Source organism: Urocitellus parryii, chromosome 9, assembly GCF_045843805.1.
Source record: "Urocitellus parryii isolate mUroPar1 chromosome 9, mUroPar1.hap1, whole genome shotgun sequence".
NCBI classification, from domain to species: Eukaryota; Metazoa; Chordata; class Mammalia; order Rodentia; family Sciuridae; genus Urocitellus; species Urocitellus parryii.
The window spans coordinates 33,825,853-33,849,844 of NC_135539.1; the positions used below are offsets into that span (position 1 = coordinate 33,825,853).

At 43.7% G+C, this 23,992-nt stretch overlaps 1 protein-coding gene across 1 annotated transcript in view; it reads right to left on the reverse strand.

Annotated features, from left to right (window-relative positions):
• Positions 1 to 23,992, reverse strand: part of LOC113193555 (sperm motility kinase 3A-like) — a 47,470-nt gene that overhangs the window by 12,512 nt on the left and 10,966 nt on the right. Inside the window, exons 2-3 of the mRNA XM_026404183.2 lie at positions 13,627 to 13,715; positions 9,733 to 9,842 (exon numbers count right to left, since the gene is read on the reverse strand). The gene's annotated coding sequence lies outside the window, so the exon portion shown is untranslated. The remainder of the gene's footprint in view (positions 1 to 9,732; positions 9,843 to 13,626; positions 13,716 to 23,992) is intronic.

The following is a 23,992-nucleotide window of genomic DNA, read 5'->3' on the forward strand; positions in this document are numbered from 1 at the left end:
CTGTTGTATTGTGGTGGCACCTGCTCCTCCACAAAACTTCTTCAGAGACCCTCACCATAACTGTTCAGCAAGAATTTCTGCAGAAGAGTTTTCAGGCAAGAAGGCCTTGGTCTGAAGCCTTCTCGGAGGCATTTACATTTCAAAGGAAAGTAGTTAGATCCCAAAAGTTCTTCACAATCCCAAAGATAAGAATGAATGGTGCAAATTAGATTCCCTGAAACCAGCTGGCAAGAAAGGGGAAGGGAACTCTCCCTTTCCCAGGGACTGATTTTCACAAACAGCATCCTTGAATTATTTTTGTATCTAGGCCTGGGTTGACTGCAATAGGAAAAAAACCTACTTTTATGTGGACTTTTGCAGATTGTAAGCCTCTGAGCCCCCCTTCCCCTACATACTGGGCATAAAGTTATAAACATTTTTGAACTCGGGGTTCAGGGGGATGAACTAATTTAGGTGAAAGCCCCCTCTGGACTGCTGCAGCTAAAAAACCTGCTTCCTGCTAATTCCTCGGTGTCCAGCCTCATCTGTCCTACAACAGTCTTACAGCATCTAAATCCCTTATTCTCATATACTGAAATATTTGTGTCTACAAATTTCCACTGATTTAACCTATTTTTATACTGTACATGGGGGGGCTGGGATTGTGGCTCAGCGGTAGCACACTTGCCTGGCATGTGTGAGGCACTGAGTTCAATTCTCAGCACCATGTATAAATAAATAAAGGTCTATCAACAACTAAAAAAAATACTGTACATGGAATACTGCTGTTCTCATGATAGAAAAAATCTACATTGTTTCATATGTGTTTTGTTTGTGCAGAGAACAAAAGAGCAAATGCATTCTGCATAAAACCTGCCCCTTTATGTTACCAAGCTAAGCATTAGTCCTTATACAAATCAACCAACAATTACTTGGCATAAATTGTAATAAACAGATGTGCATTTTCCCTCAAGGACTTTATCTTTTCCACTATGGGAATGGGAGGAGCTTCCACTGGCATCCAAATCTGTTTTGAATACTATTGCTGAGTAACAAACTGTCTCCAAACTTAGTAGTGAAAAATATAGACTGAATCATGGTTATAAGTTTTGTTGGATCAGAAATTAGGACAGAGCATAGGGGAGATGGCTTGCCTCTGCTTCAGGTTCTCTGGTATCTCATCTTGGAAGACTCACTGACACATATGGGACTTAATGGTTGGTGACCAGAATCATTGGGAGTCTCATTCACATGTCTGGCACCTGGACTGAGATGTCTTGCATACTGACCTCAGCAGGATTGTCAATCAGAGTACATGTATGAGTCTTCTCCATACATCTGTGCTCTCCCCAGAAGTGGCAGCCTCAGGATAGTTGAACATATAACTTGAAAGCTGTGGCTCCAGTGCAAGGGTTCCAGTGGGCAAGGCAGAAGCCCCATTGCCTGTTATGATCCGGCCTTGGTGGTCACATAGTATAACCTCTTGTAGGGCATGGCTGCCCGCTTCCAGGTCTTGGGGCTACACATGTGGCTGGGATGGCTCCTGTTTGATCAGCCAGGAGGTGGTGCTGTGGGCAGTAATGGAGAAGGCGGACCACCTCCAGGATAGGTCTGGGACTCTTCTACCCTCATGGACAACTCATGCCTTCCCTTAAGGACTATGGGATGGGTGTACACGTGAACTTGCTCTACCCCTCTGACCTTTATTCTGATTGGCTCCTGTGCAGTGTATAAGCTGTGTGTACTTCCTCATTAAATGAGATCCTGTTTCCACTCGTCTCTCTGGCACATCTGATTGTCTTCCCGCGAGGGAGGGCTGGGTGCGGCCCGCCAGTCAACCTTTACCTCTCTTGGCTTGTCTTGGTTGGGGCGTGCTTTCCCCACTTCTCCCGCCAGTCAGGAGGAGATGGGGGGGGGGGCTAAAACCCCTGACATCTGGCGCCTGGAAGAGGGACGCCAAACCCGGACGCTGAACATGGACACAAAGGAAGTATTGGTGAGCCAAGCCAAGCAAGTTTCAAGGTAAGGGTATACCTGGTAAGATGGGGCAATCTTATACTAAGTACGATGACCCAGGTTGTGAAGCCACTGTTAAGGAGCCTCTTGGGTTACAGCGAGTCAGTCCTCTAGCTGCCCAGGAGAAGAAAGATTTAAAACCTCACTCTGACAATGTCCTCCTAGATCCTTTTGATTCCTGGCCTGGTCCCCTGGGTTCCACACCAAGTGCCCCTGTCCTGGAACACATAGTAGAGAGTCAGGATGGGGAATGGCCTCCGTCATATTATCACCCCCCCGCGGAAATTCTCTGCCCTCTCATGCAAACCCGGAAAAGCCGGGTAAACCGGCCATCTTGTATGGCTTTCCCAGTAAATGCTAACCCTGAGAGAAATAGACTGGCTTTATGGTATCCCTGGGAGGCCCAAGATTTGAAAGAACTCAAAAAGGCCCTCTCCGAGGATGGACCTAATTCACCCTGGGCTGAAATCATCCTCCAGGATCTGGCCCACCAACAATGTACCACCCAAGACTGGAAAAACTTACCCAAGGCCATGCTTCCTGGTCCCCTGTACCTGAAGTGGTGTGCTTTTTTAAATGAGGAGTGCCATGCTCAGGCTGAGAGGAATCAGGCTGTTAATCCCCCAGTTCCTGTAACTTATGGGATGCTGTTAGGGTCCAGTGATCAATTTTCCACAGGCCTTCAGCAGGCTGCTATCCCTGCCCACTACCAGGAGCAAGTACGGGCTTTAGGACTGGCGGCATGGAAAAAGTTGGAGGAAGGCCCCTCAGAGCCCCCGATAGCAGGAATTACTCAGAGGGCTATGGAGGATTTTGCCACCTTCATCCAGAGGGTGGAAAAGAGCCTCCAAAGGAAATTCCCCCCAGGGCCCCTTCGAGACCAGTTTGTCAAGATGCTGGTCTGGGAGGGGATGACCAGAGTCCACAAGTTAGCCTGTGTGGGGATGAAGGACAGATCTATGGGGAGGTGGATAGTGGCCACTAACGATGTCGGTACTCAAACCCACCAATCACAGTCGTTGGTCACGGCCTTGCAGGCCCAAACGGCTTCGCTTGCTGAGGCCCTTACTACACTGCCCTTGCCTCTTCCAGTGGCGCTGGGAAAGGGGTTTGTTATGGATGTGGTCAATAGGGCCACTTCAAGAGAGAGTGCTCTACAGGCCGAATAAGACCCGGTGCCCCACAGGGACGTCCCTCAGGCTGGACTAAGGGACAAACTCCACCTAAGACGCCTTGCCCCTGGTGTAGAAAGGGATTCCATTGGTGGAGGGATTGTAAGTCTAAATTTGATATTGAGGGGAAGCCTTTAAACTAATAATGGGGCACCCTCCAGTCCTGTCACCCAAAGGAGGCACTCCGCCTAGTGGCCCGCCTAGGGCCCACTGGACAATCCCAATAATCCCAGGAATTAGGCCAAAAATGGATATCTTCATAGCAGGGAAAAAGTTCTGCTGCTTGATTGACACTGGAGCGGATCGGACAGTATTAAGGAAAGAGGAGGTTCCCCCACAATGGAAGCTGATTCCCGGACCTCAGTTATTGAGGGTGGCGGGGGGGGGGATACAAGGTCTGAAGAAACCAAGGACTGGCTTATTTGGAAGGATGTAGATGGTAGTCAGGGAGAAGTATGCCCTCTAGTGGTGTCTGGCCTGACAGCTAATCTGTTGGGACAGGATATTTGGGGGAAAGCTGAGGTGTTCATCACCACAGATCACAAAGGGATATATGACGATATCCTAGAGGAAGAAGAGTGCCAACAACAGTTTGCCCATTGGGTCCCCTTAGCAATTACCGGGGGTATTCATCGAGGCAGAACACTTCTGCACCCTGTGTGAGGCCTCACCCCCAATCCTAAAGGCCACTGTTCCTACTGTCCCCGCCATTCAATGGTTCCGGGCCCTCCAGTGTGGGTGGAACAGTGGCCACTTCTCCTAGATAAACTACAAAAGCTAAAGGAAATAATATTAAAACAATTGACCTTAGGGCATATTAGGCCCTCCCTGAGCCCTTGGAATAGTCCTGTATTTGTCATACAAAAGGCCACAGGGAAATGGAGAATGTTACAGGACCTAAGAAAGATTAATGAGCGGATGATTCCCATTGGTACCCCCTTATGAGGGCTACCCTGGATCCCCTCCATCCCTCGGGATTTGACTCTCATTGTGATTGATATCAAGGATTGCTTCTTTTCTATTCCCCTTGATCCCCAGGACTGCAAGAAGTTTGCCTTCTCCATTCCCTCTGTTAACTTCCAGGGGCCAGACCAAAGATATGAGTGGATGGTGTTACCCCAGGGCATGGCTAACAGTCCAGCTTTTTGTCAACATTATGTTTCACAAGTCCTGCAACCCCTTTGGAGGTGACCGGATATAATTCTATGTTTACATGGATGACATCATTATTGGGGTGGTGGATGCCAAAGCATTAGGCTCTGCCTATACGGAACTCCAGACTCTCTTACAAAAGGGAGGATTATATATATCTAATGACAAGGTCCAGTCCTTACCCCCTTTTAAAATTCTAGGGGCCGAACTTAAGTTAGACTCTGTCTGTCCCCTTAAGTCTCAATTACTTTTCCAGTCGTCCTATACCTTGGTGGAATTACAAAAACTGTTGGGCAAACTCAACTGGTTGAGGCCTTGGCTTCACCTGCCTACAGAAGACCTGCTTCCGCTTTTCGACTCTAAGAGATAAAGTCCCCACAGAAGTCATCACAATGACTCCATTGCATCAATCAATATTCCAAAAGATTCAGTCAGCCTTAGATGCAGCACAATTGGCTTGCTATAGGCCCCAATGCCCACTCTGTCTTTAGATCCTTCCTGGTTTGGAGCTTTCTTCGGCCGCCATTACCCAGTTAGGTGAGCCTCTTCAATAGATACATGTGACTGTGGGAGGGGCCCCTAGGGTCTATTCCCAACTTGACCAGTTGGCTGATCTGATTGTTAAGGATAGGGATATTTCCTTGAGACATTATGCGCAGGATCCTGATGTGCTAGTAGTCCCCTACCGGTTTTTGGACTTTGAATGGGTCAGAAGAAACCATAGTCAGGTATCCAATGCTTTGGAAGGTTTCATGGGAAAGGTGGATTGTCATTATGGTACTTTGAGATGGGTGACATCATTCTCGAGGTTACAATGGACACCCCCCATACTTTTTTCCACCAGACCCCTCACTAAAGTGATAATGTCTTTACTGATGGGGGAAAGGCAGGATCTGCCGCTGTGGTGTACTCTGCCTCTTCCCCTGTCAGTGAAGGAAAAAGTACCCACTATTTTGAGCCAGTTATGGGATAATTTAAGGAACTATATGCAGTTGCCTTGGCCTTGACCCATCTCCATGGACTGATGAACTTATTTTCTGACAGCCTATGTGTAGTCAACTAGTACCAACTCTAGTGTCAGCATATATTAAGTTGGACAAAACCCCAATTACTCCTCTAATGATTCAAGTCCAATCCTTGTTAAAAGAGCAGGCTGAGCCCATTTTTCTGCAGCATCTCAGGGGACACCAAGAATTACCTGGAATCTTGACACAGGGGAACCAAATGGCTGATCAATTGGCTACCAATGGGACTATCATAGCTACCGCTCAGTCTCAACAGAACCTTCAGATGGCTCAAGGACTTCATGAACTTACTCACTTAAACTGGAGAGTGTTACATCAAAGATTCCCCCTGATTCCCATAAAAGGTTTTAAAAAGATCATAAGGACATGTAAATCATGTATGCCGTTTTTACAGGTCCCACCTCTTCAATCCCCTGGGGGTCAACCCCAGGGGCCTCAGACCTAATGTCGTCTGGCAAACTGATGTGACCCACTATGTACCTTTTGGAAAATTAAAAAATATATATTTATGTCTATAGATACTTATTCACATGCTTGTTGGGCAACTGCTCAGTCGGGCAAAAAAGCTTGACATGCTGAAAGTAATTTCCTACAATGTTTTGCCATTTTTGGGATTACCCCTACAGGTTAAAACAGACAATGGGCCCTGCTTTGTGAGCAAATCATTACAAGAATTCTTCCAAACTTGGAATATTAAACATACCACTGGAATACCATACAATCCAAAAGGTCAAGCTATAATTGAGAGGCATAATAAGACCTTAAAGGACCAACTAATAAAACAAAAAGGGGGAAGCAACCCCCAGGACCAATTAAGGACAGCCATGCTTACACTAAATATTTTAAATTTTTCCAAAGACCAATCTCTAACTGCTTTCCAGAGACACTGGTCTAGTCAGACACCTTATTTAAAGATAGAGGTCCAAAGGAGGGACCCTCTTACTGGATCATGGCACGGTCCTGATCCCTCATTAGTGCAGGGAGGGGATTTGGGTGTGTATTCCCGATTGAGGAGCCAAGTCCAATTTGGGTATCTGCTAGAGATCTAAAATATTGTTCACCAGAACAAAAATTATTACCCAAGAGCACCCCCTCTTGAGGTAGGATTCTTTATTTTCTCATTTGTAGGAATGAAAAGACCACTCTGGACGCTTTGCCTGGTTGTGACCGGACTCCTCATCATCTCCTTCATGGCATTCATCGTGGCCACGAGGATGGGAACTGGACTTGCTGGCCTCAGTGCACCATGTTGTCACACTACCTGCAATCTCAACTCGACTCCTTGGCTGTGGTAGTCCTCCAAACCTGCTTACTGCCCAAGGAGGAGGACTATGTCTGTTCCTACAGGAGGAGTGCTGTTTCTACTAGGCTCCTCCGGTTTCTCAAGGATCGAGCCAGAGCTATTCAACTGATGGTGGTCTAGCAGCAATATGCCGTCTTACAAGATACTGACTGTGAACCCTATGAGATTGGCCACGGCCCCTACCGGGATATGCAGATGTAAGCCAGGAGCAGAGCCATCTCCCTTCCTTGAGGCTTCCCATTGGGCCTTCAGACCCTGCAGGTAGGATTGCCTGAAGAGCTAGAGTGGTAGTCAATGACGGGTAAGATCCCCAGAGGGGGACAACCTAAGACAGGCACACTTTCGAGTAAGGCAAACACCTGCTAATAAAACAAAAAAGGGGAGATGTAGGGCATGGCTGCCCGCTTCCCAGTCTTGGGGCTACACATGTGGCTGGGATGGCTCCTGGCGATCAGCCAGGAGGCGGTGCAGTGGGTGGTGATAGAGAAGGTGGACCACCTCCAGGATAGGTCTGGGACTCTTCCGCCCTTGTGGACAGCTCGTGCCTTCCCTTATAGACTATGGGATGGGTGTACATGTGAACTTGCTCCACCCCTCTGACCTTTATTCTGATTGGCTCCTGTGCAGTATATAAGCTGTGTGTACTTCCTCATTAAAGCAGATCCTTCTCTCTGGCGCATCTGATTGTCCTCCCACAAGGGAGGGCTGGGTGTGGGCCGCCAGTCAACCTTTACCTCTCTTGGCTTGTCTTGGTCGGGGCGTGCTTTCCCCACTTCTCCTGACAACCTCTATTCTATTTTATTGTTTGAAGATGTTATCAGTCTATCCAGTTTTCCCCAAGAAGAAGATATAAACCTCACACCTTGATGGGAGGCATGTAGAAAAGTTTTTTTTTAAAATATTTATTTATTAGTTATTGGCGGACACAACATCTTTGTTTGTATGTGGTGCTGGAGGATGGAACCCGGGCCGCACGCATGCCAGGCGAGCGCGCTACCGCTTGAGCCACATCCCCAGCCCCAGTAGAAAAGTTTTATAGTCATGTTTAAAACCCCTCACTTCTAAGTATTAGAAACTGAAGTATAGAATCCTGTGGAAGGCAATCTGATCTTAATTCATTTCATCACCCTGTCTTTGGGCCTCATTTTCATTGACATGTCTCATTCACTTTTTATGAGAAATCAGAGCTCCCCATCATGCCCTGAATGTGCTGGCAACATGGTGGTGAAAAAACTCTTATGTCCTTTCCTGAATCCAGTGCTTATCATGAATTAAGCCAACTTTGAGAGAGGAACCCTTGGCACTGGCTGGACCAGTGGCAGCGAACCTTCCTAATGTTCTGAACATTAATAGAACCCATGCTTTGTTCAGGGCAAAGCAGTTAGGTGCAGAGTAACAGGCTGCATGGGCAAGCATGCTGAGAACAGTGACCTACACCAAACCTCCATCTACCCCACAGCACCCTTTCTCCTTAGGATCTTGTCCACTGGTCTCATGCTTCTCTCAGAGTGCAACAGTTTTCTGGAAATACACAGAGCCAGGGAGAAAGCAGCATTTTCCTGTGGATTCAGATGTTTGAGCTATGTTCTTTGGGGCTATAGGACTCCTGTGAGAGACTCTTCCTTAGCTTCATCAGGGATCTTTAGAAAATAAGGTGGCTGGATGTCAGGACCTTGGATCATGGCACAGAGATCTTGGGACTTGAGACCCACTGGCAACAGGGAGGTGAAGATGTTCCAATGGACTGCCAGGATTTCAATGACACCCTACATCCTGGTTCAGCTGGTGTATAGTCCTGGTACTGAGTGCCAGAGGTGGTGCTTCCTGCCCACCCTGCCAGAAACTGATGTGCCTGAGTGTGCTATAGAATGTCTGTCAGCTGTGGCCAGTAATCCTGTCCTTGCCTAGATTCACAGCACCTTGCCCACTGGCCCCAAATGTCTTATCACATAAGATAAAAAGGATGCGGCAACCATCTCCACTCCCATAGTGTCACCCAGCAGCAGCTGGCAGATCCAGGTGTAGTCTTTCTTTTGTGAGTATTGCTCAGGACAGAGCAGGACCTTTAGCTAAGAATCATAACAACTCTATATTTATTGAGCCCTTATTATGTTTTACACATTATAAACAATGTGCATACTCTGCTTTCATCAACATAACAAATCTGAAGTATCAAGTATCCCAAGCATAAGTACTGCTAAATATTCACTGGCATTACATAGTGACAGATGAGTTTGGAAAAGGCTGATAGTCTAAACTGCAATAGAAATGGTAATTCTCCAGGAAAGGAGTACATGTAGAATTTTCCAACCTTACTTAGTCATAAGGCAACTTGGAGAACTGGGTATTTTAAGAAACACAAAATTGAAGCTTGAGCAGATGGTATAGAAATGAATCGATAAAATACGGTGTCCTATGAGGAGTGGTCTAAGAGGCATTTGGCAATAAGTAGATTTTAAACCATCATGGTGGAACTCATGCCACTGTCTTTGAAAATGAATATTCATGATATACATGGGATAGCTAGTGCCTCTGGAAGTTCACTATGGTTTATCCTTAGAAGACTAGCATCTACTTTAAAACTCTCCAAAGAAGGCTGCAATGATATCACAGGTGCAAGGAGCTTCATCTGCTGCTTACTACCAGTCACAAGTACAAGGTAGAAAATGCTGAGCCACTGAGGTGTTCCCAGGCTGCCCCTCTGATGTGTCCATCTTCTTCAAGAATGTGGAAGGCTCTTTCCTGAGTACAGTACTACATGGAGCCCAGGCCAAAGCCACCCCAGGACTGATATAAACTGCAATCTGACCCTCGTTCTGTTTGTTATTCTAAATCTGCATCCTAAATACACTCTTCTTTCCTTTTCTTCTTCTGATATCATCAAAATATTTCAGTCTGTTTTTGCAGCATTTATACATCTTTTATACAACTTCATATTCATTCCACCAAATGCTTTTGAAAGCACTGATTGTAGAAGGGAGGGTTAGAGTTAGAGTTAGAGTTAGGGGTTAGGGGCAGACGAATGGGGGGTAAACAGCAAGAGATCAGTGGGTAGCCAGGGCTGCCTTCAGAGAAACAGTATTACCTCTGCTTGAATCCCAAGTTGTGGAGCGACAAGGAATGGCAGCCTCCCTCTAGTTGCCATCTTGGAACTCCCTCTGCCCTCTGCCTTTTAACCTCTTTGTCCTGTTTGCCCTGTGTAGAAGATATTACAGCATTATTGCAAAGGATTTTAAAAAATATTTCTCCTAGTAAAAACAAACACACAAGCTTCCCAAAGGCCAGTTTTAAAAAATTAAAGAAAACCAAAGGGAACATAAAGCTCACTTGAGAGGAGTGGAGGAAAGCATGGGCACATCCTGTCCCTGGCAGAGAGACTGGAGGTGCAGCCACATCTCATTGCTCTCTCTTTCTTCCTTCCTGTATCTACACCAATATTGTTTTGCCTTCTGCCTTTGTATTTCCAAGACACATGCCTAATTCCTTGCTCAGCACAGGTCCCGTGTGAAGTGCTTCCTGCTAGTCCTTCCTACAGGTGTCTTCCAAGTCTGTGGCTTTCTACATACCCCCTGAAAATCCTTCCCAGATGGGTTCAACCACCCCTTATGCCTCCTCCTCAATTGTGTTACTCCTTGCTTTCTAGACAAAGTCTAGAGTCCTTTAGAAGGTTCTGTTTGGCAGAGGCATCTGAACCAAAGGATGGTCCTCTGTAACACTTAATAGGGGTGGTGCAGTCCTGTATGAAGATGGTCCACCTGGTCTCTTTTATGGGAAGCTGACTTTAAGGAGAGGGGTCCTACCTGGTAGTACTGCTGAGGAGCAACCTGGTTTCTTTCCCCAGCTACCTGCCAACGACATGGAGGAGGACAACTAGGCTCCTAAATAAAACATCTTTCATTTCCTCTATGGGAATAGCTACACCCAGCATCCCCTGTTCCACAGAGTGCACTAGCAATTCATCTGTTTCGTGGGCTGGAACACTTGGGTTTCCAGGGAGGTGTGTGAGGAGGTGGATGTGGCTGTGTGTGCTTGTGGGGGGAGAGGGATGGACTGACTGGAGAGACACAGGAAGGTGAGTAGTTGCAGGTGGGATCTGGGGAGGAGAAAGCTTTGGAGGCTGTGCAGGAAGCGAAAGACTTCCTTGGCAGTCATAAGTTTGTGTGTGGGTGTGTATGTGTGCATACCCAATATGTATGTCAATTTACTCTGTGCAATCTAACATTTGGTGGTAACTTATCATAGATACACAACTGATTTAAGTAATAAAAGAAAGTCCAATTTCAAGAAAATAAATTCCTATCTTGAGGAAATATGAAAGTACATAAAATTGTAAAGCCAAGTTCAGTTTCAATGCAATAAGTGAACTATATAGTCTAATAAAGCAGAACTTAGGTGACTTTTTTAAGATATATATCTTTGCTCTTTTTTTTTTTTTGTGGTGTTGGGGACTGAACCAAGGTAGGTCCTTGTGCATGCGATGCAAACCAACTGAGCTGTATCCCCAGCCCCTATATCTTTGCTCTTTAATATATATTTATATACAGATACATCTGCCAATTGTAAACTATAGTGTACTTTAAAGGAATGGGTAAAATGAGATGAACGGAACCTTAATGCTATATATATATATATATATATATATATATATATATATATATATTCCATTCATTCAATCTTTGCACAATTAATTTCTACTTTCAACCTAAGTAGATTTACAGTTTAATTATTTGTCCAGAACACTGAGAGGTACTCTTTAGTTTTAAACAAATCTGCCAGGCTTATTGATATGTAGAATGTATAATGGAGTTTAGATGCTATAAGATGCATCCAAGCATGTAACTTTTTAAAAAATATTTTAATTTTTGATGGTCACAACACTTTTTAAAAAAATATTTATTAAGTTTTAGGTGGAAACAATATCTTTATTTTACATTTATGTGGTGCTGAGGATCGAACCCAGTGCCTCATGCATGGTAGGTGAGCGCTCTACCACTGAGCCACAACCCCAGCCCCCCAGACACTTTTATTTATTTATTTTTATGCGGTGTTGAGGATCAAACCCAGTGCCTCACACATGCTGGCAAGTGCTCTACCACTGAGCCACCACACCAGCTTCAGCATGTAACTTTTTGATGTACGCAAGCAGGAATATCACCAACATTAAAGCGTTATTCTACTGAAATCAGAGACAATGATAAACCTGTCTCTTGATAAAATCAACTCCTCAAACTTGATTAGGTGGGACACCAAAAAAATTGTTATTTGTCAAAGCATCTTTTCAAAATTTTCCAGAGATAGCATAATTTAGTTACCTCATATAAAATAGAAAAATGGGCTCAATTTTTATTGAAAAGAAAGCTGAAAATATGATGTCCCTTAACCTTACGTAACATATAATACAGAATATGCTCCTGATAAATGTTGTCCATGTTAATAATAGGTAAAATGTGGCAGTGACATCCACATATAGTTAATTCATTTATCACTAGGCTAAATAAATCTAATAATTATACCTTGATATATTACTCCTTTATAGCCTAAAGAACATAGTTAATAGAGTAATGCCTCTCTCAATGTTTATTTGTAAGATATTTGTAGACTGTTAATCATGGCTACTAGAAAGATGATATCAAGATGAAGTTATTTTATAGAGAAAAAATAACTTCAAAACCCTTAATATCCTGTAGTTATCAGCTTTTGTGAGGGCTCTTTTCTTTCCAGATTCAAGCTTATGATCCTGAGCTCTGAGTGTGGGGCCAAAATCACACCCGGATTCCTTAGAAGTCCTGGAACCATGTTGGCTTGAGGTCATCAGTCTGAGGGGAGGTATAAAATTCTGTATCCCTGGCCTGATGACAAGGTCATTTATTGTCTATTTAGGATGCTCAAGGATCTAACTACTTAATCCACTCCTGTCCACCCACCCACAGCCACCCTCTGCACATGCTGAAGCACTCTGACTCTCCCAGTCAGCTTCACAGCCACACAGGTGACCTCCTAGAAATGTGCTGGATGCTCCATGGCTGCTAAGCCAGATCTGAGAGAGAACAGTTTGTCACACAGGATATGTTTGAAATCTTTACAAGCAACTGATCCCAAATTCAGCTTTGATGAAAGGTTGATCTCAGTCTAAAGTGAAACTTTAGCCACGGATCTCTCTCTCCCACTGGAATTTGTCTTTTCACCTTCTCCTTTTAATTCATCTTGGGCAAGCACCTCCTAAGATCCCAAGCATGGAGATTTATTCATAACAAAGTGAATTTGCAATAATAGGATATTCCATGTAACTCTTCCCATATTCCACAATTTTCATCTCATTTTCTAAATAAAGGGTTTAAGCCAGAATTTATTTCTTAATATTTGCTGCGTTCATTCTGGTTCCATTTTCCCCAGTCACCTCTGACATTTTAGATAGATGTTGAATAAAAATTGTTTCTGAGGTAAATGATCCTGCCTGTATTTTATATATTCAGTGGTCACAGCCTAGAATGTTTTGAATGGGCATGTAGGGGCTGTGGGAGGGAATTACTTTAAAACTTGAAATGAGAACCATAGGATTTTCCTAGAGTTTTAATGTTATTGGTGTATTTTGAACTATACTCATGTTAAATAGTTTTGAGAGAGTTGCTGTTTTGAAAACTTATTGTTCCTCATTAGTTTTGTGATGAGTGTTATAACAGGTTTATGTACATAAATATTTTTAATTTAAAGACTTTGGTTTTTAATCTTTGAATCTATTGTATCGCTTACATTGATAGCTCAGTGGTAACACCCCAAAGTCTTGTAAATATAAAATTTTCATTTGATGTTTAATCATCATTATTGTAAATATTGAGCTGCTATTTTTTAACTTGCCTTGACATGTCTGTCATTTTAAATTAAGTCTGCATTTCAAGACAGCACATGTGCTATGTGCCTTTGAAGATCACAGCACAGTGTATTTTGTGGAGAAATGTAATGAGGATGAAATTCTTCTTACCTTAATAACACATACGTTCATGTCATTCTGGACTGTTTGCGGAAAAACTGTGTTTAACAGGGTTGTCATCAATTGACCAAATTGCTGACCTGTGGGGAAAAGAAAACAGTTCAATTATTTTTCACATAGGAAAAAAACAGAGAAAGTGGCAGATCCTAAATTGAAGAGTGGAAACATGAAACATGGGGAGGACACTGAGGGAGAGACAGCACAGGAAGAGTCAAAGAAACAAAATTCTTAGGGAGTTGTATAACAATCATAAATCCCCAATCAAAGATATGCTGTCCTGGTAATGGTCCAAGGATGGGGACACAGGGAATGGTAGACTTTGCTACTGGACAGCCCTCTCGGTGTGGCCCTTCCCTAGTAGGGAGCCAGGAGCCTATGTCGCTGCAGAACATGGCAGCTGGTATGGTTATCATCTGTGGAGACACCCTGCATAAGCCAGCTGCCCAGTCATGGGGGCACAGGCAAAGGGCTTGGTTGGAGGCAGCTCTTATTATCCTGATGAGGCTGTAAAAAGGGAATTGAAGGTCAGCTCTGGTTGTGAAAGGATTTGATTTCTCATTTATGTCCTTCATCTGGGGCTTATTCAACAATCTGATGGGAACTTTTATAATTTTACCCAGTTGAGGGGGTATGGTGTGTTCAACAGACCCTGGGTAAGCTCTGAGGGCTGAGGTGGTGGGTGTAGCCTCTCCTCCCATGGTGCTCCTTGAAATGGTTGGCCCTTGAGGGCAGTCAATCTTCTCTTAGGACGGGACTCAGGGACCTGGGAGGACAATAACTGTAGTAGGGGAGGAGCTATGAAGGACAAGACTTTACACATGTCCTGGGATGGCCCAAGGACTCTAAGAGCCATGGAGCTGACCCAGGGCCAGTATGGCTGCTCAAAGAAATATTCCAGTGTTGTGATGTTGACCAGTGTCCACTGACACAAGAAACACAACAGAGCCTGGGGCTGCTGCAGCTCTGTGGACTTGCTCCTACAGAGAGGGTGAGTACCCAGAAGGGATGCTGCTACTCAGTGGATGGAGCAGCAAAGTTTCCTGAGGACATGTGCTCAGATCTGGAGGATGGAGATTGCCTTCTCTGGGGCTCCCCTGGCACACTCTGGCCAGACCAGGAGGACACAGGTGCTATTCTAGGGAGAGGCCCACACAGAGTGGCTCCAAGAACTGGGGTCTTCTGTGAGCCTGATCCCGAAAGATGGAAGAAATACAGAGGGACCTGGTTTCAATGAAAACCAAGGAATTTATAGACCTTAAAATAACAGGCTACCAATGGAAAGCAGTATGGAGATTCCTTGGGAAATTGGGAATGGAACCACCTTTTGACCCACTCCTCTGTCTATACACAAAGGACTTAAAAACAGCATACTACAAGGACAGACACACATCAATGCTTACTGCAGCATAATTTACAATAGCTAAACTGTGGAACCAACCTAGATGTCCTTCAGTAGATGGATTAAAAAATGTGGTATATATAAATACAACCGAATATTACTCAGTAGTGAAACAGAATAAAATCACTGCATTTGCAGGTAAATGGATGGAGTTGGAAAATATAATGCTAAGTGAAGTAAGCCAATCCCAAAAAACCAAATGCTGAATGTTTTCTCTGATATAAGGAGGGGGAGCATGGAAAGTGGGGTTGGGAGGGGGAACATGGGAATAGACAAACTGTAGATAGGGCAAAGGGGAAGGAGAGGGAGGGAGGGGGCAAGGGGGTAAAAATAGATGGTGGAATGAGATGGACATCACTACCCTAAGTACATATATGAAAAAGACATGAATGGTGTGAATATACTTGTATACAAGCAGAGAAAAGAAAAATTGTGCTTTACATATGTAATATGAATTATAATGCATTCTGCTGTCATATATAACAAATTAGAATAAAAATTTAAAAAAATAACAGGTTATCAAAGACACACACTCCTGAATAATTGAGGAATCAGGGAAAGCCCACTGCCTCATGTGAAGGATCCCAGCTTTTTAAAACTACTAGAATAAATGCAAATAGCCAGTGGGAATGGCTGACATCACCTCAATCCACAAGAATCCAAAATAACAGGCTTAGTAAGAAGACAACAAAAACAAGCTTCAGCCAGGGGTTTGATTTAAAAACGAATTTCCAAGAATTATCTAGGAGTTACTGGGTTTTCAGTTAATCCCTGACTCCCAGACTCCTAGTGATGGTTGGAGGCAACCAGAACACACAAAAAACAGGTGGGTTGGGGCTGGAGATGTGGCTCAGCGGTAGCGCGCTCGCCTGGCATGCGTGCGGCCCGGGTTCGATCCTCAGCACCACATACCAACAAAGATGTTGTGTCCACCGAGAACTAAAAAAAAATAAATGTTAAAAATTCTCTCTCTCTCTCTCTCTCCTCTCTCACTCTCTCTTTAAAAAAAAAAAAACAGGTGGGTTGCAAAGACCCACTTCCTGCAAGGAACAGCTCCACCAGAGTAACTTACAAGCCTGTCCATCCTCAGACCCTCTCCCAGATGATCCCAGCTCTCCATATTAACCAGAAAGGAGAGCAGCCAGGCCCATGAGCAAGGCCACCCCAGATGCTACCACCTGGGCCTGCAAATGAACACTGCACTTTCTAACATGGGCCAGGCCGTTGCACCTGGGCTCTCCGTTCCTCCTCTGGCCCCAGCCACAATGTCTCACCCCTCACAGCATTTGCTGTCTTAACACTGTGTTCCACCCATGCCCCTCCCTGGTGTAGGGTGTCTTTCCTCCATGCATGCATGGTTTTCTGGTTGTAGCACAGATGCCAATTCTTGACTAAAGTGACATGTCTGCCCCACTGGGGCCCATGCTGTAGGTGCACCTTATGTTTGTTTATAAACTTTACCGCCATCTGTGAGTTTGCTTCTGGGGCTGTCACTGGTCAGTAGTCAGCGGGAGCTCACAAGGACCATGACTTTGAGGCATGTACACACACACTCACCTGCCATGCCTAGCAACTTGGATCAACTTGGAAGCCACTCCTCCTCAGGTGGCCTTTAGGGAGCAGGAACTGACTTCCTGTTTCTTTCAACATCTGCCTAGGGCCGAGCACGGGATCTCAGAAGGGGAAGGAAGCGGTACAGTCCCATCCCCCACAGCGGACACTCCACCGAGGCAGTCAGCGGCCACCATCCGGGAAAGCTGAAGGATACACCGCCACTCTCCTTCAGAGTGCAACATCAAAACAGGTCGGTGTCATTCAGCTCACCCCCCAGACAGCGGGAATTCGCATAAAATCTCTCCTAGGCTTGCCGGGAGAGGGAGTATCAAGCTGAGCCTCCATAAAGACTAGGGGGAAACTAGAGACACCTGACCTCCAACCCCTCCTCCCAGTAGCAGCCAAAAGGAAACCTGGCTAGCCATCGCTGGGGGAGGGGCAAGCAGAAAAAATCAAAGTGATAGAGTGCCAGGGATCCCAACAGCCTGCAGCAGGGCCCCGGAGATCCAGGCCAACTGATTCGCGTGGCCTGCCCTGCGGCTACAGAAGGCGTGGCGCCTCAGTGAAGCCATTAATTAGCAAGCAGGGAGGTTAGGGACTGCCATTAGGTGGAATCCCGCCAGCCAAGCCCACACGGACCCTTGGGCCGAGCACGGGATCTCAGAAGGGGAAGGAAGCGGTACAGTCCCATCCCCCACAGCGGACACTCCACCGAGGCAGTCAGCGGCCACCATCCGGGAAAGCTGAAGGATACACCGCCACTCTCCTTCAGAGTGCAACATCAAAACAGCGGACACTCCATCCAGGCAGTCAGCGGCCACCATCCGGGAAAGCTGAAGGATACACCACCACTCGCCAACAGCTTGCAACATCAAACAGCCAGCAGCAGGACCCCGGAGATCCAGGCCAACTGATTCGCGCGGCCTGCCCCGCAGCTACAGAAGGCGTGGCGCCTCAGAGAAGCCATTAATTAGCAAGCAGGGAGGTTAGGGACTGCCATTAGGCGGAATCCCGCCAGCCAAGCCCACCGCCCACGCCCGGAACAGGCCCAGCGACCTGCCAGCATGGTAGTCACGACACCCCAATTGGAATAGGGACAGAGCAGAGCCGCCTTCCACTCCCGGAACAGGCCCAGAGAGCCGCCAGTGTGGTAGACACGTCACCCCAATTGGAGTAGGGGCACAGCCGCCGCCCGCACCTGCAAGGGAGACTTTTCAAGTATACAAGAGCAACATAAATAAATAGGGGGTAAATTTCAAAACACAACAGTTGCACCAAGCAGAAAGAAACGCGAGCAGTATGAAAAGACAAGGAAAGAAAGGACCACAAGCAATGCAGGTCAACTCAACTTTAGAAGAGGTAATAGCTGCAACAGATGGAATATCAGATAAAGAGTTAAGGATATATATGCTTCAGATGATCTGGAGTCTCAAGGAAGACATGAGACAGCAAAATCAGACAATGAAAGATCACATTGACAAACAAATCCAGGAAGTAAAAGATCAATTTCACAGGGAGATAGAGGTAATAAAAAACAAACAAATAGAAATTCTAGAAATGCAGGAAACAATAAACCAACTTAAAAACTCAATTGAGAATACTACCAGCAGAGTAGATCACTTAGAAGAGAGAACATCAGACAATGAAGACAAAGTATTTCAACTGGAAAAGAACATAGACAGCTCAGCAAGTCTGCTAAGAAACCATGAGCAGAACATCCAAGAATTATGGGACAATATCAAAAGACCAAATTTAAGAGTCATTGGGATACAGGAAGGCACAGAGCTCCATTCCAAAGGAATAAACAGTCTATTCAGTGAAATAATACGAGAAAACTTCCCAGAATTGAAGATTGAGACAGAATCCCAAATCCTAGAAGCCTACAGGACGCCGAATGTGCAAAATCATAAGAGATCCACACCTAGACACATTATAATGAAGATGTCCAACATACAGAATAAGGAGAGAATTTTAAAAGCTGCAAGAGAAAGAAAGCAGATTACATTTAGGGGTAAACCAATCAGGATAACAGCTGATCTCTCAACACAGACTCTGAAAGCTAGAAGATCCTGGAATAACATATTTCAAACACTGAAAGACAATGGGCTCCAACCAAGAATCGTGTATCCGGCGAAATTAAGCTTCAGGTTAGAAGATGAAATTAAAACCTTCCACAATAAACAAAAGTTAAAAGAATTCGCAGCTAGAAAACCATCTCTTCAAAAAATCCTTGGCAAAACATTACAGGAAGAGGAAATGGAAAATAACATTGAAAACCAACAATGGGAGGTAGGACAGTAAAGGGGGGAAAGTAGTCAAAGAGGATAACAAATCAGGTTTAGTAACATCAATAAACAAATATGGATAGAAGAACAAACCATATCTCAATAATAACCCTAAATGTTAATGGCTTAAACTCACCAATTAAGAGACACAGGCTAGTAGAATGGATCAAAAAACAAGACCCAACAATATGCTGTCTACAGGAGACGCATTTGATAGGAAAAGATATACATAGACTGAAGGTGAAAGGTTGGGAAAAATCATATCACTCATATGGACCGCGGAAACAAGCAGGAGTGTCCATACTCATATCTAATAAAATAGATTTCAAGCCAAAGCTAATCAAAAGGGATATAGAAGGACACTTCATACTGCTCAAGGGAACCATACACCAACAAGACATAACAATCATAAATATATATGCCCCAAATAATGGTGCAGCTGTGTTCATCAAGCAAACTCTTCTCAAGTTCAAGAGTCTAATAGACCAACATACAATAATCATGGGAGACTTCAACACACCTCTCTCACCACTGGACAGATCTTCCAAACAAAAGTTAAATAAGGAAACTATAGAGCTCAATAACACAATTAACAACCTAGACTTAATTGACATATATAGACTATACCACCCAATATCAAGTAGCTACACTTTTTTCTCAGCAGCACATGGAATCTTCTCAAAAATAGACCATATACTATGTCACAGGGCAACTCTTAGACAATACAAAGGGGTAGAGATAATACCATGCATCTTATCTGATCATAATGGAATGAAACTGAAAATCAATGATAAAAGAAGAAAGGAAAAATCAAGCATCACCTGGAGAATGAACAATAGGTTGCTGAGTGATCAATGGGTTTTAGAAGACATCAAGGAGGAAATTAAAAAATTCCTAGAGTTAAATGAAAACACAGACACAACATATCGGAATCTATGGGACACATTGAAAGCAGTTCTAAGAGGAAAATTCATTGCTTGGAGTTCATTCCTCAAAAAAAGAAAAAACCAACAAATAAATGATCTCATACTTCATCTCAAAATCCTAGAAAAAGAAGAGCAAAACAACAGCAAAAGAAGTAGAAGGCAAGAAATAATTAAAATCAGAGCTGAAATTAATGAAATTGAAACAAAAGAAACAATTGAAAAAATTGACAAAACTAAAAGCTGGTTCTTTGAAAAAATAAATAAAATTGACAGACCCTTAGCCATGCTAACGAAGAGAAGAAGAGAGAGAACCCAAATTACTAGCATACGGGATGAAAAAGGCAATATCACAACAGACACTTCAGAAATACAGAAGATAATCAGAAATTACTTTGAATCCTTATACTCCAATAAAATAGAAGATAGTGAAGGCATAGATAAATTCCTTGAATCCTATGATCTGCCCAGATTGAGCCAGGAGGATATAGACAACCTAAACAGACCAATAACAATAGAGGAAATAGAAGAAACCATCAAAAGACTACCAACTAAGAAAAGCCCAGGACCGGATGGGTATACAGCAGAGTTTTACAAAACCTTTAAAGAGGAACTAACACCAATACTTTTCAAGCTATTTCAGGAAATAGAAAAAGAGGGAGAACTTCCAAATTCATTCTACGAGGCCAACATCACCCTGATTCCGAAACCAGACAAAGACACTTCAAAGAAGGAAAACTACAGACCAATATCTCTAATGAACCTTGACGCAAAAATCCTCAATAAAATTCTGGCGAATCGGATTCAAATACATATCAAAAAAATTATACATCATGATCAAGTAGGATTCATCCCTGGGATGCAAGGCTGGTTTAATATACGGAAATCAATAAATGTTATTCACCACATCAATAGACTTAAAAATAAGAACCATATGATCATCTCAATAGATGCAGAAAAAGCATTCGACAAAGTACAGCATCCCTTTATGTTCAAAACGCTAGAAAAATTAGGGATAACAGGATCATACCTCAACATTGTAAAAGCAATCTATGATAAGCCACAGGCTAGCATCATTCTGAATGGAGAAAAATTGAAGGCATTCCCTCTAAGATCTGGTACAAGACAGGGATGCCCTCTCTCACCACTTCTGTTCAACATAGTCCTCGAAACACTGGCCAGAGCAATTAGACAGTCAAAAGAAATTAAAGGCATAAAAATAGGAAAAGAAGAACTTAAATTATCACTATTTGCAGATGATATGATTCTATACCTAGCAGACCCAAAAGGGTCTACAAAGAAGCTATTAGAGCTAATAAATGAATTCAGCAAAGTGGCAGGATATAAGATCAACACGCATAAATCAAAGGCATTCCTGTATATCAGCGACAAATCCTCTGAAACGGAAATGAGGACAACTACTCCATTCACAATATCCCCCCCCAAAATAAAATACTTGGGAATCAACCTAACAAAAGAGGTGAAAGATTTATACAATGAAAATTACAGAACCCTAAAGAAAGACATAGAAGAAGACCTTAGAAGATGGAAAAACATACCCTGCTCATGGATAGGCAGAACTAACATCATCAAAATGGCGATATTACCAAAAGTTCTCTATAAGTTCAATGCAATGCCAATCAAAATCCCAACAGCATATCTTGTAGAAATAGATAAAAGAATCATGAAATTCATATGGAATAATAAAAGACCCAGAATAGCAAAAACAATACTAAGCAGGAAGTGTGAATCAGGCGGTATAGCGATACCAGACTTCAAACTACACTACAGAGCAATAGTAACAAAAACAGCATGGTACTGGTACCAAAACAGGCGGGTGGACCAATGGTACAGAATAGAGGACACAGTAACCAATCCACAAAACTACAACTATCTTATATTTGATAAAGGGGCTAAAAGCATGCAATGGAGGAAGGATAGCATCTTCAACAAATGGTGCTGGGAAAACTGGAAATCCATTTGCACCAAAATGAATCTGAATCCCTATCTCTCGCCGTGCACAAAAGTTAACTCAAAATGGATCAAGGAGCTTGATATTAAATCAGAGACACGGCATCTGATAGAAGAAAAAGTTGGTTATGATCTACACGCTGTGGGATCGGGCTCCAAATTCCTCAATAGGACACCCATAGCGTAGAGTTAACAAATAGAATCAACAAATGGGACTTACTCAAACTAAAAAGTTTTTTCTCAGCAAAAGAAACAATAAGAGAGATAAACAGGGAGCCTACATCCTGGGAACAAATCTTTACTCCACACACTTCAGATAGAGCCCTAATAACCAGAATATACAAAGAACTCAAAAAATTAGACAATAAGATAACAAATAACCCAATCAATAAATGGGCCAAGGACCTGAACAGACACTTCTCAGAGGAGGACATACAATCAATCAACAAGTACATGAAAAAATGCTCACCATCGCTAGCAGTCAGAGAAATGCAAATCAAAACTACCCTAAGATACCATCTCACTCCAGTAAGACTGGCAGCCATTAGGAAGTCAAACAACAATAAGTGCTGGAGAGGATGCGGGGAAAAGGGCACTCTTGTTCATTGCTGGTGGGACTGCAAATTGGTGCAGCCAATTTGGAAAGCAGTATGGAGATTTCTCGGAAAGCTGGGAATGGAACCACCATTTGACCCAGCTATTCCCCTTCTCGGTCTATTCCCTAAAGCCCTAACAAGAGCATGCTACAGGGACACTGCTACATCGATGTTCATAGCAGCTCAATTCATGATAGCAAGACTGTGGAACCAGCCTAGATGCCCTTCAATAGATGAATGGATAAAAAAAATGTGGCATTTATACACTATGGAGTATTACTCTGCATTAAAAAATGACAAAATCATAGAATTTGGAGGGAAATGGATGGCATTAGAGCAGATTATGCTAAGTGAAGCTAGTCAATCTTTAAAAAACAAATACCAAATGACTCCTTTGATATAAGGGGTGTAAACAAGGACAGGGTAGGGACGAAGAGCTTGAGAAGAATATTTACATTAAACAGGGATGAGAGGTGGGAGGGAAAGGGAGTGAGAAGGGAAATTGCATGGAAATGGAAGGCGATCCTCAGGGTTATACAAAATGTCATATAAGAGGAAAGGAGGGGTAAGACAAGAGAATACAAATGGAAGAAATGATTTACAGTAGAAGGGGTAGAGAGAGAAAAGGGGAGGGGAGGGGAGGGGAGGGGAGGGGGGATAGTAGACAATAGGACAGACAGCAGAATACATCAGACACTAGAAAGGCAATATGTCAATCAATGGAAGGGTAACTGATGTGATACAGCAATTTGTATACGGGGTAAAAGCGGGAGTTCATAATCCACTTGAATCAAACCGTGTAATATGATGTATTAAGAACTATGTAATGTTATGAATGACCAATAAAAAAAAAAACAAAAAAACATCTGCCTAGGTTGAGGCTTCTGATGTTATTTAACAGACAGAGGAAGCTAGAATTAGATGGAGAACCTCATATGCTTATGCTATCGTAAGCATATGGTCTAATACACAGTGGTTTAAATGTTGAGTTCCCTCCTCAATCCTGCTGCTGTGTCTGCCTTCCCATCACATCTCCCTGAAACATTCACTTTACATGGGGCTCTTGAGAGTCATGGACCCCAAGCAGGAGTGGTGCTTGCAAAAGGCAGAGGAGGGTGCAAGGATAAGTGCCCTGCCCTGGCTGTAGCATCTGCCTATGACAGACCTTGTGTGTGGCAATTTTGTCTGCCCACAGGGCACTGTTTTTAAGTCCACCTAAATTCAAGAATCAGTACTGAGATCACGGGTGACTGACATACAATATGTTCTATGTTATTCAGATTTTCTAGAGTGCTTCCCTATTATATCTCATATCAATAATTGCTGTAAGCCCAAATTAGAAGTTTAAGTGAAAATGAGAGAAATCCTCATTTCAACTCAATCAGTACTTCCTTCCTGTTTAGAATGCAAGGCTCCCACGGGAGTCCCTCTACAAGGTGGCCATTCCTCCTTGTGTGACAGTTTTTCATGCAAGGCACTGCTTGTGGCAGTGGATATTCCACTCATCCCTGTGCAAGGATGCTGCTGCTGTGCTGTTGAGTGTGGGGAGCCACTCTGAATGATTCGCACCTTCCATCCTGGAGCAGAGAGACTTTGACCAGTCACTATATTTCGTAGTGACCTAGACAT